Genomic DNA, 15,880 nt, shown 5'->3' with positions numbered 1-15,880 from the left:
TTGAGAAGATATTTAATGACTATTAGCTGCATTCTGTAGTATGATGAGAGAAGGCGTATGTTGTGCAATGTATATAGGATTTAGCAGTGTATATTTCGCCCCGTCAACCTGTTTCCAACATGTACTGTAGCTGACGTTGTTTATGTAGATTCTGCTCAGCAAACAAACAATCGCAGCAAAGATAACACATCCGCTCCGTTCCCATGCGCTGAAAATGGAAGCTCTTCCTTTTAATTGACAAGTCTGCCGGTGTGAAATCAGAAACATGTTTTGGGTGTGGAGACCAGGGAAAGCAGACGCTCCGAATAGTAATGAGGCTACACGCAGAAGCGGCTGATCAGGAACAACTTTTCCAATTGCAATATGCCCTGTAAAATAAAGATGGGGGCGTCAGACGGAAGAGCCAAAGTCAAGGACCCCTGTCTATTTTCAATCAAGCGAAATAAGGAGAGAAAACCTCGCTTGATTGAACCTAATCAGCATTTCAATGGTAATGAGACTCATTATTGACAAAGAAAAAAATATACATTTCTCAACCTTAGTTCTAGTTCAATATCTCCGGGGCAGTCGGTCTTGTTTTCCTGGCTGCCGAAGATAAAATGCATGATGAATTAGAACATTTTAATGAATTTTTAATGTTTTCAGATCACTTGCTGTCAAAGTTAGACCGTAAAAATCAGAAACGGCAAAAAATAAAAAAAAGTAGCAATCGAAGAAAAAGAAAAAGATCTATAGTCGGAAAAATAATTGGTCGCCCATCTGGTGAAGGCTTTTAAATGCGCTATTTGTCTTCATCAACAAATGTCCTCATGGTCCTAAATGAATTCTGGTGGCAGTACACAAGACTGGTATGTACAAACAAGTTCATTAAAATTGCAGGAGCTCTTAGCACGTTGATAACAGCTTGCCCCAAGGTTAACATTTATTGTTCCATGCAACCAACATCATGCTTTTATAGAGCATATTTATATGCTAAATTGCCTATTATGTTAAGCGGCATGCTTCCAGTTAGCAACATGAGGAATAAGATTTGACTATAGCCGTTTAGATTTTATTAGTCTTGTGCCAGACATCCGAAAAGCCGAAACTTCCTACAGGGTGAATTTTTGTTCTTCCTCTACACAGAATAATTGCCTTTCAGATTCAAATGAATGATAAATTAAGCTTAAAAAAAAAAAAAAAAAATTACTTGAAACATCTGTGCACTTGCAAGAACAACAATTACAGTTGTCACCAGGAAAACAGACAATTTTTGTGCATAAAAAGGGGTGGGAATCACTTTAGGGCTTCGCGGCCGTTGATGGCAGCTTCCGGAATCAGACAACTTCTAAAATGTTTCGGTAACCAAGAGGTTTGCAAAGAAATCAGGGAGCTAAATCATCAACCATGACGGTGATCTTCGCACTGCAATTGTAGATGGTCTGTTGGTTCGTTACAAGGAGCCTGGTTGAGAGTTGGGCTCAAAAGCCATATTGGATGGGGTGATGTCTATCTTCTGCGCTTGGGACCGGTTCGCATAGCGCATTTTCCAGATTTTGTCCGAATTGAGTCACTGATTAAATTTAGACACACTGTATCAGAAGTAGAATTCCTGGACGGTGATTGGGAGGTAACATGGAAAGGGGGGGGGGGGGGGGGGCTAAAAAGATGCTCGGCGTGTTGATATGCGTGTACTACTTTGTGATGTACACAGGTGATAAATAGTAGAGACCAACTGAAATAAAGTATTTGAGGCACACCAGGTGGATAGACTTAAACAGGAGCTTGGGTTTATTGCAATGCACGGATTGAGAGTAGAGATGAGCGGGTTCGGTTCGTCGAGATCCGAACCCCCCGAACTTCACGTGGTTTACACGGGTCTGAGGCAGCATCATATCTTCCCGCCTTGCTCGGTTAACCCGAACGAGGCCAAACGTAATCATCCCACTGTCGGATTCTCGCGAGATTCGTATTCCATATAAAGAACCGTGCATCACCGCCATTTTCACTCGTGCATTGTAGATTGAGCAGAGAGAACGTGGCTACGTTCTCTGCCTGAAAAGCTCGATATCTGTGCTCAGTGTGCTGCATTGTGGTGACCACCAGTATATAGTAGTACAGTACAGCAGGCCATTGCTGTATCTTGCTGCTCTCTGTCACTTCTAGTATCCTGATCAGTGCTCAATATCTGTGCTGCATTGTTGTGACCAGTATATAGTAGTACAGTGCTGCATTGTGGTGACCGCCAGTATATAGTACAGTACAGTAGGCCATTGCTGTATCTTGCAGCTCCATGTCTGACTCAGTTCTAGTATCCTGATCAGTGCTCAATATCTGCTGCATTGTTGTGACCAGTATATAGTAGTACAGTGCTGCATTGTTGTGACCACCAGTATACAGTAGTACAGTACAGTAGGCCATTGCTGTATCTTGCTGCTCTGTGTCACTTCTAGTATCCTGATCAGTGCTCAATATCTGTGATGCATTGTTGTGACCAGTATATAGTAGTACAGTGCTGCATTGTGGTGACCACCAGTATATAGTAGTACAGTACAGTAGGCCATTGCTGTATCTTGCAGCTCTGTGTCAGATTCAGTTCTAGTATCCTGATCAGTGCTCAATAGCTGCTGCATTGTTGTGACCAGTATATAGTAGTACAGTGCTGCATTGTGGTGACCACCAGTATATAGTAGTACAGTACAGTAGGACATTGCTGTATCTTGCAGCTCCGTGTCAGACTCAGTTCTAGTATCCTGATCAGTGCTCAATATCTGCTGCATTGTTGTGACCAGTATATAGTAGTACAGTGTTGCATTGTTGTGACCACCAGTATATAGTAGTATAGTACAATAGGCCATTGCTGTATCTTGCTGCTCTGTGTCACTTCTAGTATCCTGATCAGTGCTCAATATCTGTGCTGCATTGTTGTGACCAGTATATAGTAGTACAGTGCTGCATTGTGGTGACCGCCAGTATATAGTAGTACAGTACAGTAGGCCATTGCTGTATCTTGCAGCTCCATGTCAGACTCAGTTTTAGTATCCTGATCAGTGCTCAATATCTGTGCTGCATTGTTGTGACCAGTATATAGTAGTACAGTGCTGCATTGTGGTGACCACCAGTATATAGTAGTACAGTACAGTAGGCCATTGCTGTATCTTGCAGCTCCATGTCAGACTCAGTTCTAGTATCCTGATCAGTGCTCAATATCTGCTGCATTGTTGTGACCAGTATATAGTAGTACAGTGCTGCATTGTTGTGACCACCAGTATATAGCAGTACAGTACAGTAGGCCATTGCTGTATCTTGCTGCTCTGTGTCACTTCTAGTATCCTGATCAGTGCTCAATATCTGTGCTGCATTGTTGTGACCAGTATATAGTAGTACAGTGCTGCATTGTGGTGACCGCCAGTATATAATAGTACAGTACAGTAGGCCATTGCTGTATCTTGCAGCTCTGTGTCAGATTCAGTTCTAGTATCCTGATCAGTGCTCAATATCTCCTGCATTGTTGTGACCAGTATATAGTAGTACAGTGCTGCATTGTGGTGACCACCAGTATATAGTAGTACAGTACAGCAGGCCATTGCTGTATCTTGCTGCTCTGTGTCACTTCTAGTATCCTGATCAGTGCTCAATATCTGCTGCATTGTTGTGACCAGTATATAGTAGTACAGTGCTGCATTGTAGTGACCACCAGTATATAGTAGTACAGTACAGTAGGCCATTGCTGTATCTTGCAGCTCCATGTCAGACTCAGTTCTAATATCCTAATCAGTGCTCAATATCTGTTGCATTGTTGTGACCAGTATATAGTAGTACAGTGCTGCATTGTGGTGACCACCAGTATATAGTAGTACAGTACAGTAGGCCATTGCTGTATCTTACTTTTAGTATCATGATCAGTGAACAATATATGTACTGCATTGTTGTGACCAGTATATAGTAGTACAGTGCTGCATTGTGGCGACCACCAGTATATAGTAGTACAGTACAGTAGGCCATAGCGTTATCTTGCTGCACCGTGTCACTTCTAGTATCCTGATCAGTGCTTAAAATCTGTGCTCAGTGTCAGTGCTGCATTGTGGTGACCAGTATACTACTGTACAATAGTCCAGTGCTGTTCTCGCTGCTCAGTGTCAGTTCTCCGTAGTATCATCAGTGCTCAGTAAAATCAGTGCTCAGTAAAAATCAGTGCTCAGTATAATCAGTGCTCAGTATAATCAGTGCTCAGTATAATCAGTGCTCAGTATAAATCAGTGCTCAGTATAATCAGTGCTCAGTATAATCAGTGCGCTGTTAGACGTGCGCCCGTTTTCCGCCATTAGTGCATTGGGATTTAGACAATTGATGAAGTTAGTGTCCCCGGTACAAAATCCCATCTAGATTCCACTTCACTCGGCAGGCGATAGCGAGATTTTACCAAATATCATCAGTGATTTATAATTATTAATTACAGTGATCTTGCCAAATAATTCCAGTGATTTTGTCATTTTCTTCCAGTGATTTGGACCAATAAAACCATTGATTAGAACGAATAATTCCTGTGATATTGTCATTTTCTTCCAGTGATTTGGACCAATAATACCATTGATTAGAACGAATATTTCCTGTGATTTTGTCATTTTCTTCCAGGGATTTGGACCAATAATACCATTGACTAGAACAAATAATTCCTGTGATATTGAGGTGTTTGTGTCGCTTAGCTTAGCCGTCCAGCGACCTTGGTGCACCTCTTTTTCTCTTTTCTTTGCATCATGTGCTGTTTGGGGACTATTTTTTTAAGTGCCATCCTGTCTGCCACTGCAGTGCCACTCCTAGATGGGCCAGGTGTTTGTGTCGGCCACTTGGGTCGCTTAGCTTAGTCATCCAGCGACCTTGGTGCATATTTTAGGACTAAAAATAATATTGTGAGGTGTGAGGTGTTCAGAATAGACTGGAAATGAGTAGAAATTACGGTTATTGAGGTTAATAATACTATGGGATCAAAATGACCCCCAAATTCTATGATTTAAGCTGTTTTTGAGGGGTTTAAAAAAAAAAAAAACCACCCGAATCCAAAACGCACCCGAATTTGACAAAAAATTTTCAGGGAGGTTTTGCCAAAACGCGCCCAAATCCAAAACATGGCCGCGGAACCGAATCCAAAACCAAAACACAAAACCAGAAAAATTTCCGGTGCACATCTCTAGTGATAAATAGTAAAGACCAATGGAAATAAAGTACTTGAGGCACACCAGGTGGATAGACTTAAACCGGAGCTTGGGTTTATTGCAATGCACAGATTGAGAGTGGCGTCACAAGGGGGGTGCGGAGGGGCTTGCACCCGGGTGTCGTCCACCAAGGGATGACACCAAAATGCACTGTAACATAACTTGCAGCAACCTGGCTCCTGTGACCGTATAGAAGCCATCACTGCAAACAAGACATCCCCTGGATGCAGAACGTATCTCCTGGACCCCTCGAGGTGACAAAAATGGGGACTAGGATGCCTGTCCATGCCCCTCCCACTAAGCCATGCCCCCATCCCACTAAGCCAAGCCCCTTTGAGCCCACCTCCGCACCAGGTGTCAATCAGATAAAAGATGCCTTGTATAGATTGTCCAGTCGTACCCACAGTAACGCCAGTAGTCAGCAGAGTTGGAGCCGTGCATACAGCGGACCAGCTGATCATGTACGGATAGGATAATTTATACTTCCATGCAGTACTGAGGCATGCGCAAAAGCCCGAATAGTGGCCATCTTGGCGAAGGACTAAAGGAGCATCATTGAGATCGCGCTATAGCACACTCCATATTCCAACACGGAGGTGCTGCATATTACGAGAGCGTCACAGTGGTGTTGCAGAAAGAGTGCAAACACTCAGAATTGCCCACCTAAGAGGCCATACTGGATGGAGACACTGCACCTGCCAAAGAACTGGTGAAAGTTTTGATGGTGCATTTGCAAATGTACCCAGCGGTATTGCAGTGTCACGGATGCCGACAGTGAGCGTCTCATTCGTTCTACATTTGGACGCAAGAATATATGGAAAGGCTTTGTAGCATAAAGACGCAGACGCAACTACAACAAAAGGCAGAATCAGCACAACATACAGTCATGAACGCATGGCGGCTTCCTGGTACGTAATGGCGAGAAGTAAACACTAATCTAATAAATAGAGTTGAGCAAAAACCTAAGTGACAAGTTGCAGCCCCCTGTAGACGTGCGATGTGCTGATGATTCAATCGATGCATTCCTCCTTCCATGGTCATTCCACGCAATCTTCATTTGGCAACGTCATACACATCCCTCTATCGTTACAGCCCATGCATGGTGATGACTTGATGACAGTTTATTTCGCTCTGTATTTGGCTTTGGGAACAACTGAGGACACTTGAGGCCATCTGCAAAGCTGCAAAACTTTCCAAGTAAATGCAGAACGAATATTTCACAGTACGGTTTAATTATCCGGACCTACTGTATAAGATTCCACTGATTGCAAATAACACAGCCCTCCGTATATCAGTATTACTGTCCCTGCTGCAAGGTGAAATAGGACGCGTTGCCCTCATCTGTAGGCTGCACTTCTGCAATGTTTCAAGAAAAAAAAAAAAGTGTGGATTTTTCATTTCACTATTTACTCATTCAGTGAATTTATCACACACGTGGGAGTTAGGAGTACAGGTGTTAACGAACATCCATGGGAGAGCAGCAGCTGAGATGAGATCACTGAGGGTATGGAACACGCTCTAAACATATTGAAGATCATTACCCATCACAGGCAATGTAAGCACACTGGCTCTGGGGCTTCTGCTCAGCAAATGACTGTTTCTACTACAGTACAAAGATCTTCGCCAATGGGCATTCAATGTGCCAGACGTGCTGTAGGCAAATTATTCTGGACAAGAGAGAGAGAGAAGTTTCTTCCACAGGAACACAAAACAAATCAAAAACATTACTTGCAGCATTTTCTGCCATGGGTGCAGGGTTTGCGGTGAGAGTGTCTCCCATGGCTCCAGGGTTACCCTGCACCGCACACCCAATACCCAAGAAACCACCACCGTGGCTGGCTATGTGGTGTCCCCTCTCTCCAGACCAGCTTCTTGGTGCCAGATTTACGGGTGTGGATCATTAGAGCTATACCGAAAAAGTCTACAGTCATTAGGTCAACCCCGTAGGATGACATGCAAAAAGTTGACAGGGTCAAAAGGTCAACATGGAATAGGTAGACAGTGAAAAAAGGTTGACAGGGTCAATATGAAGATGGTCAACACAAAAAAGGTTGACAATTTTTTTTTGGTCACTTTCCTGCCACAAAAAAAAAACAAAAACAAAAAACATTAGCGTTCCACTTCACTTGACCACATATGTTGATCATTTTCAATCTGATCGTTTAAACCTGTCGACCTATTACATGTTGACATAAGGCACGTCGACTATTAGTGGTCAACCTATAGTCCGGATACCCGTATTTACAGTGGAACATTCAGAAAGATGGCTCTGCACAGGGGCTAGCACAGACACTAGCTCAGTCCATATTAATGTATCACAGTGAAGATGGCAGTACTGGGAACGGGAATGGGGATGGGGGTCCGCACACTAGCCCCCCAGCTTTAAAAATTCCCTAGATTAATTGGTTAGATTATTTTTATGATCGGGTGGGGGGGGGGACTGTGGGTACTGGTGTCCCGGGCCCTTACAGAGAGGGGGTCCACCTCTGGCTCCTACCGCCAGTACCTGTAGAGCTGCGCCAGTCCATGAATTAACAGCAGTCTGATGGACATGGAGGACTTCTGAAAACGAGCCTTATCTGCGCATCAGCTCTCTGTGAACCGTTCCTGTAGGTCCACAACACTCCACCTATAGTGCCTTGCCAAAGTATTCACCCGCCTGGCTTTTTACCTATTTTGTTACATTACAACCTGCAATTTATTTTATTTTTTAATCTGAATTTTATGTGATGGATCTGAACAAAATAGTCTAAGTTGGTGAAGTGAAATGAGAAAAAATTTATAGAAAAAAAGAATTGTTATAAATAAAAATTTGAAAATTGACATATGCATATGTATTCACCCCCTTTGATATGAAGCCCCTCAAAAGTTCTGGTGCTACCAATTACCTTCAGAAGTCACATAATTAGTGAAATGAAGTCCACCTGTGTGCAATCTAAGTGTCACATGATCTGTCAGTATAAAACACCTTTTCTGAAAGGCCCCAGAGGCTGCAACACCACTAAGCATGAGGAATCACACCATGAAGACCAAGGAGCTCTCCAAACAAGTCAGAGACAAAGTTGTTGAGCAGTACAAGTCAGGGTTGGGTTATAAAAAAATATCCAAATCTTTGATGATCCCCCGGAGCACCATAAAATCCATCATCTTCAAATGGAAAGAACATGGTGCCACAACAAACCTGCCAATAGAGGACCGGCCACCAAAACTCACAGACCGGGCAATGAGGGCATTAATCAGAGAGGCAGCACAGAGACGAAAGGTAACCCTGAAGGAGCTGCAGAATTTCACAGCAGATACTGGTGTATCTGTGCATGTGACCACAATAAGCCGTACACTCCATAGAGCTGGGCTTTATTATTTACTTAGTGTTAAAAATAAGAAGGCACGTTTTGAGTTTGCCAAAAGGCATGTGGACGACTCCCCAAATGTACGGAGGAAAGTGCTCTGGTCAGATGGGACTAAAATTTTACTTTTCAGCCACCAAGGAAAACGCTATGTTTGGCGCAAACCCAACACATCCCATCACCCCAAGAACACCATCCCCTCAGTGAAACATGGTGGAGGCAGCATCATGCTGTGGGGATGTTTTTCAGCAGTAGGGACTGGCAAACTGTTTCGAGTTGAGGGTGCTAAATACAGGGATATTCTTGAGCAAAACCTGTTTCAGTCTGCCTGTGATTTGAGACTGGGACGGAGGTTCACCTTCCACAAGGACAATGACCCGAAGCATACTGCTAAAGCAACACTTGAGTGGTTTAAAGGGGAAACATTTAAATGTGTTGGAATGGCCTAATCAAAGCCCAGATCTCAATCCAATTGAGAATCTGTGGTCCGACTTGAAGATTGCTGTTCACAAGCGGAAACCATCCAACATGAAGGAGCTGGAGCAGTTTTGCCTTGAGGAATGGGCATAAATCCCAGAGGCAAGATGTGGCAAGTTTATAGACTTATCCAAAGTGACTTTCAGCTGTAATTGCTGTAAAAGGTGGCTCCACAAAGTGCTGACTTTAGGGCGGTGAATAGTTATGCACGCTGAAGTTTTCTGTTATTTTGTCCTATTTGTTGTTTGCTTCACAATAAAAAAAATAAAAATAAAAAATCTTCAAGGTTGTAGGCATGTTCTGTGAATGAAATGAAGCAAACCTTCAAACAATCCATTTTTATTACAGGTTGTGAGGCAACAAAACATGAAAAATGCAAATGGGGGTGAACACTTTAGCAAGGCACTGTATATGTAACATCACAATGTATGACATCACATAGGGGTGGAACAGTGAGGCAGAATCTTTTTTTTTTTTCCTTTTAGGGAGAGAGGGGCCCTGTCTATTTTGTCAGGCCCGGGTTCTATAATTTCTCATGGCAGCCCTGTTTATGACAGACAAGCAGTGATATAATGACACTTGTTTTATCTGAAAACACACTAGCAATATGCACTATTCACTATCTATGGAAGAGTTTGCAATGGAAAAAAAGATGTTTCACAGAGATAAAAGGGCCTCATTCATGTTTGTACGCAACGGCGACGTTCACGCAACTGAGCAATTACTAGCAGAGATTGTAGAGATAAAAGTCTTGTTAAGGGAAGACCAGTAAGGAGACTATTGCAATAATCAATGCGGAAGACAATGGGGGTCATTCAGAGTTGATCGTAGCTGTGCTATATTTAGCACAGCTACGATCATTCACACTGACATGCGGGGGGACGCCCAGCACAGGGCTAGTCCGCCCCCGAATGTCAGTGCCGGCTTCCCCGCAGAAGTGCAAAGGCATCGCCACCGTTCCGCCCCCTCCCGCCCAGCGATCGCCTCCGCCTGTCAATCAGGCAGAGACAATCGCAGCCCTGCTACGGCCTGTGGCCGTCTGGCATGTCCGGTGTAAGATACGGGCGTCTTCTGGATAGGTTTCTCAAATACAGATGTAGCCACGCACATCCTTGCTGCGATGTGTACGCACGGGCATACACATCACAGCATAGTGCTGCGTTCACTCCATACAAGTCCATGGTGTGCGTGTGCGTATGCCCGTGTGAATCACAGATGCGGGCATACGAGTCGGGCGTACGAATGTACAGGTGCGTCCTCATACATCACTGCCGCAGTCACACCAAACAGCCCCTCTTGCAGCGCCAGGTCTGTGAGAATCTTCTGGCGTCAGGCATCTATTCAGCATCTTTTTGCCAAAAATGCATCTTGGTCGCAACGCCATGTGGCTAGGACGCACGAGGAGACTGCTTATTCATTTCACATGCTCAGTATATCTGTGTGCGACTGAGTCTCTGAAACTGCATTCTAAGCGCTACAGCGCGGCAGCTTTTTCCAAAACAAGTTCTGTTCTGCTCTGTATACAGACTCCGTCACACACAATATACGAGTGTCATATCAAATTACGTAGCGTTGCGACTAAGACGCTAGCAGAGTTGCTCACTGTATGGCCCATTTTCAAGGAATCCACCGGACCACCCCATTCTCCGCCATTTGGGCCTATTGTTGCTTGTTGCGAAGAAGTCACATAACAACTCAAGCTTCAGTGTCCCAAAAAGTAGGTCCACCACCATCCTCACGGAAAAGGCGTTGGTAAGAACCAAACCCCAGCACTGTGAGCAGCTGTACTAACCACTGAGCCACAGTGCTTGAATGTGGCTTCAGTTGTATTAAAAATCTTTTAAAATAGGATTAATAAATGTCAAACTGGTCTTGGAACAGCAGACAAGGAGATGAATATATGAATATTGTGGTTGATCTGTGCGAGGGTCACTATTCATGTTGATATTTATCCCCTAGGTGACTCCATGCATCAATGGCGGTGGGTACCAAGCATCATAAATAAAGGCTGATTCCGCACAAGACCCCCGCTCTCTCTGCTCTAGCCAGAGACTTGATCCATCAAGTGTGCAGAAGTACAGCACATGTTATGGTTTATTAATGTGCCATCAAGGAGTTACTGTCATTATTGGGACGCTACTGAACTGACTGTAGAACGTTTCTTTTTTGGGGTACACCAAGCACCAGTTCTTGCCACTGCGGGACCCAGGAGTCTGCACACAGATGACTGGCTAAGCTCCACTGGAAGAACCACTGAGTATAGAGCCATGGAATCACTACAAGTGGTTTATTTAGGAAAGCTAAGGGGTCTATGTGCTAAGCATTGGACAGAGAGATAAAGTGGAGAGAGATAAAGTACCAGCCAATCAGCTCCTAACTGTCCTGTTACAGGCTGGGTTTGAAAAATGACAGGAGCTGATTGGCTGGTATTTTATCTCTGTCCACTATCGCTCTCTAGGGACCTTTGAGAGAAATGCTAGAATATTAATAATTTCAATGAAGAAGTGTAGATGGTAATATTACCACTATAGGTCTGTCACAGCTAAGGAACCTCTACATTTGTAGCAAGGCCTAAAATCCATTATTTAAGAAACGCTTAAATAAATATTCAGAAAGGAAAATTAAATCTCATTTAACAAATCGGTAGTTTAAACATGTTCATCTTACAAAAGCCGGCAGTCTCTTACTGTAGATTCCCATTTCAGAATAATTTCCTTTAAGCCGTAGACTATTTAGAGAAGTAAACAAACATACATAAATTATTCTGAGCCGTTATAGAAATGTAGAATGAAAGAAAAATAAAATCGGATTCCTAGAGCATTATTAATTAAATGTTGATGTTTGCACTCTGGAATGGGGTACACAGACACGGCCCTCCCCCCCCCATGACGCGGAGTAACACGCATTGCAGAGCGCTGATAAGCAATTTAATAAACAACCTCCACAGGCAACTAGAACCTGTCTCTTTGCTGAAGAACATTTTAATCTGATCCATCAGAAGAGAAATCGAATACGTTGCAGCCTTTTGCTAAGGAAATCTATTTTCGCTCAGATTAACAGAAATGACATTTTTTAATCATCGTCAGACGAGCCGAGCGGCATGTCAGGAGTTAAATTGCATAAGTGCATTTTAGATTTTGGTGGGGGGGGAAAAATAGTCACTATGTTAAAGGGCTCTAAGGGAATGTTATGTGGCAGACTCATATAGAAATCCAACATTAATGCACATATGCCAAACTCTAATTTCTTCTTGCTAAAAGTAAATATATTCCATCTATGGTGGAACATTCCTTAAGATTGGCATACACTAAACAATTATCTAGCAGATCATCTGCCAGATCTGGCTGGTTGGAATGAAAATATGGTATTGAGTGAGCGCAAATGCTCCCAAACACTGGAAAATGGACAAAACCTGTCGTCAGGGCGGTACAGAGCCTGGCTGGGCCCAGGTACTTTTCAAGGCGTGGTCTAATCACAGGAGCTGTGGCCATGCACCCAAAAAAGACACAGAAATATACGTTATGGTAAGAACTTACCGTTGATAACGTGATTTCTCTTATGTCCACAGGTATCCACAGGATAACATTGGGATATGGTTGAGCGACAGCGGAAATGGCACCAACACGATCACAAGCTTTCTGGCCTCCCAGGATGCACTGGGGCCTCCACTATATAGTCCCGCCCACTGACTCAGTCAAATCAGTTCTTTCCACAGCGATTTAGGCAGGAGCATCAGGTAGAGACCTGTTTAGGCGATAAGAACACACATGCACACCCTTCCATACAAGAAGGAAGAGGTTTTAGTGATTGTCTAGATCCTCAAATCAGATGCGTCAGGGTGGAATCCCTGTGGATACCTGTGGACATAAGAGAAATCACGTTATCAATGGTAAGTTCTTACCATAACTAGAGATGAGCGGGTTCGGTTCTTCGGAATCCGAACCCCCCCGAACTTCAGCCTTTTTACACGGGTTCGAGGCAGACTCGGATCTTCCCGCCTTGCTCGGTTAACCTGAGCGCGCCCGAACGTCATCATCCCGCTGTCGGATTCTCGCGAGGCTCGTATTCTATCGCGAGACTCGGATTCTATATAAGGAGCCGGGCGTCGCCGCCATTTTCACACGTGCATTGAGATTGATAGGGAGAGGACGTGGCTGGCGTCCTCTCCGTTAGAATAGATAGACACACTTGAGTTGATTTACTACTAACTTAGTAATTTTGGGGAGCATTAGGAGTACTCAGAGTGCAGAGTTTTGCTGATAGTTACTAGTGACCACCACCAGTTTTATTTATTATTTAATATAATCCGTTCTCTGCCTGAAAAAAAACACGATACACAGTCACATACCATATCTGTGCTCAGCCTCAGTGTGCTGCATGATAATATCATCTATGTATATCTGACTGTGCTGAGTGCTCACTGCTCACACAGCTGAATTGTGGGGGAGACTGGGGTGCAGTTATAGCAGGAGTACAGTGCACACTTTTGCTGCCAGTGTGACTGACCAGTGACCACCAGTATATTGTCTGCCTGAAAAAGTTAAACACTCCTGTGGTGTTTTTTTTTTTTATTCTATAAACGCATTCTGCTGACAGTGTCCAGCAGGTCCGTCATTCATTATATTATATAAATATTTACCTGCAGTAGTGTTATATTTTTTTTGTTCATCTCTATCATCTTTATCATCTCTATATTAGCAGACGCAGTACGGTAGTACACGGCTGTGGCTACCTCTGTGTCGTCAGTGCTCGTCCATAATTGCATACCTACCTGTGGTGGGGTTTATTTTTCTATCTTCTTCATACTAGTAGTTTAGGAGTCTGCTGACAGTGTCCAGCAGGTCCGTCATTATATTATATATACCTGCTGTAGTGATATATATATTTTTTATATCATCATCATCTCTATACTAGCAGACGCAGTACGGTAGTCCACGGCTGTAGCTACCTCTGTGTCGTCAGTGCTCGTCCATAATTGTATACCTACCTGTGGTGGGGTTTTTTTTTCTATCTTCTTCATACTAGTAGTTTAGGAGTCTGCTGACAGTGTCCAGCAGGTCCGTCATTATATTATATATACCTGCAGTAGTGATATATATATATTTTTTTATATCATTATCATCTCTATACTAGCAGACGCAGTACGGTAGTCCACGGCTGTAGCTACCTCTGTGTTGTCAGTGCTCGTCCATAATTGTATACCTACCTGTGGTGGGGTTTATTTTTCTATCTTCTTCATACTAGTAGTTTAGGAGTCTGCTGACAGTGTCCAGCAGGTCCGTCATTATATTATATATACCTGCAGTAGTGATATATATATATTTTTTATATCATTATCATCTCTATACTAGCAGACGCAGTACGGTAGTCCACGGCTGTAGCTACCTCTGTGTCGTCCGTGCTCGTCCATAATTGTATACCTACCTGTGGTGGGGTTTATTTTTCTATCTTCTTCATACTAGTAGTTTAGGAGTCTGCTGACAGTGTCCAGCAGGTCCGTCATTATATTATATATACCTGCAGTAGTGATATATATATTTTTTTTTTATATCATTATCATCTCTATACTAGCAGACGCAGTACGGTAGTCCACGGCTGTAGCTACCTCTGTGTCGTCAGTGCTCGTCCATAATTGTATACCTACCTGTGGTGGGGTTTTTTTTTCTATCTTCTTCATACTAGTAGTTTAGGAGTCTGCTGACAGTGTCCAGCAGGTCCGTCATTATATTATATATACCTGCAGTAGTGATATATATATTTTTTTTTTATATCATTATCATCTCTATACTAGCAGACGCAGTACGGTAGTACACGGCTGTGGCTACCTCTGTGTCGTCAGTGCTCGTCCATAATTGCATACCTACCTGTGGTGGGGTTTATTTTTCTATCTTCTTCATACTAGTAGTTTAGGAGTCTGCTGACAGTGTCCAGCAGGTCCGTCATTATATTATATATACCTGCAGTAGTGATATATATATATTTTTTATATCATTATCATCTCTATACTAGCAGACGCAGTACGGTAGTCCACGGCTGTAGCTACCTCTGTGTCGTCCGTGCTCGTCCATAATTGTATACCTACCTGTGGTGGGGTTTATTTTTCTATCTTCTTCATACTAGTAGTTTAGGAGTCTGCTGACAGTGTCCAGCAGGTCCGTCATTATATTATATATACCTGCAGTAGTGATATATATATTTTTTTTTTATATCATTATCATCTCTATACTAGCAGACGCAGTACGGTAGTCCACGGCTGTAGCTACCTCTGTGTCGTCAGTGCTCGTCCATAATTGTATACCTACCTGTGGTGGGGTTTTTTTTTCTATCTTCTTCATACTAGTAGTTTAGGAGTCTGCTGACAGTGTCCAGCAGGTCCGTCATTATATTATATATACCTGCAGTAGTGATATATATATATTTTTTATATCATTATCATCTCTATACTAGCAGACGCAGTACGGTAGTCCACTGCTGTAGCTACCTCTGTGTCGTCAGTCACTCATCATCCATAAGTATACTAGTATCCATCCATCTCCATTGTTTACCTGAGGTGCCTTTTAGTTGTGCCTATTAAAATATGGAGAACAAAAATGTTGAGGTTCCAAAAATAGGGAAAGATCAAGATCCACTTCCACCTCGTGCTGAAGCTGCTGCCACTAGTCATGGCCGAGACGATGAAATTCCATCAACGTCGTCTGCCAAGGCCGATGCCCAATGTCATAGTATAGAGCATGTAAAATCCAAAACACAAAATATCAGTAAAAAAAGGACTCAAAAATCTAAAATAAAGGGGCGTGGCCTAGCCAGCAATAGGGAAAGCTGTGACCCCGTGGAGCTCCAGGCTAAATCCTATATTAAACGTGC

This window comes from Pseudophryne corroboree, chromosome 8, assembly GCF_028390025.1.
Source record: "Pseudophryne corroboree isolate aPseCor3 chromosome 8, aPseCor3.hap2, whole genome shotgun sequence".
NCBI classification, from domain to species: Eukaryota; Metazoa; Chordata; class Amphibia; order Anura; family Myobatrachidae; genus Pseudophryne; species Pseudophryne corroboree.
The sequence above is the reverse complement of the archived record's forward strand: the minus strand, read 5'-3'. Positions refer to the sequence as shown.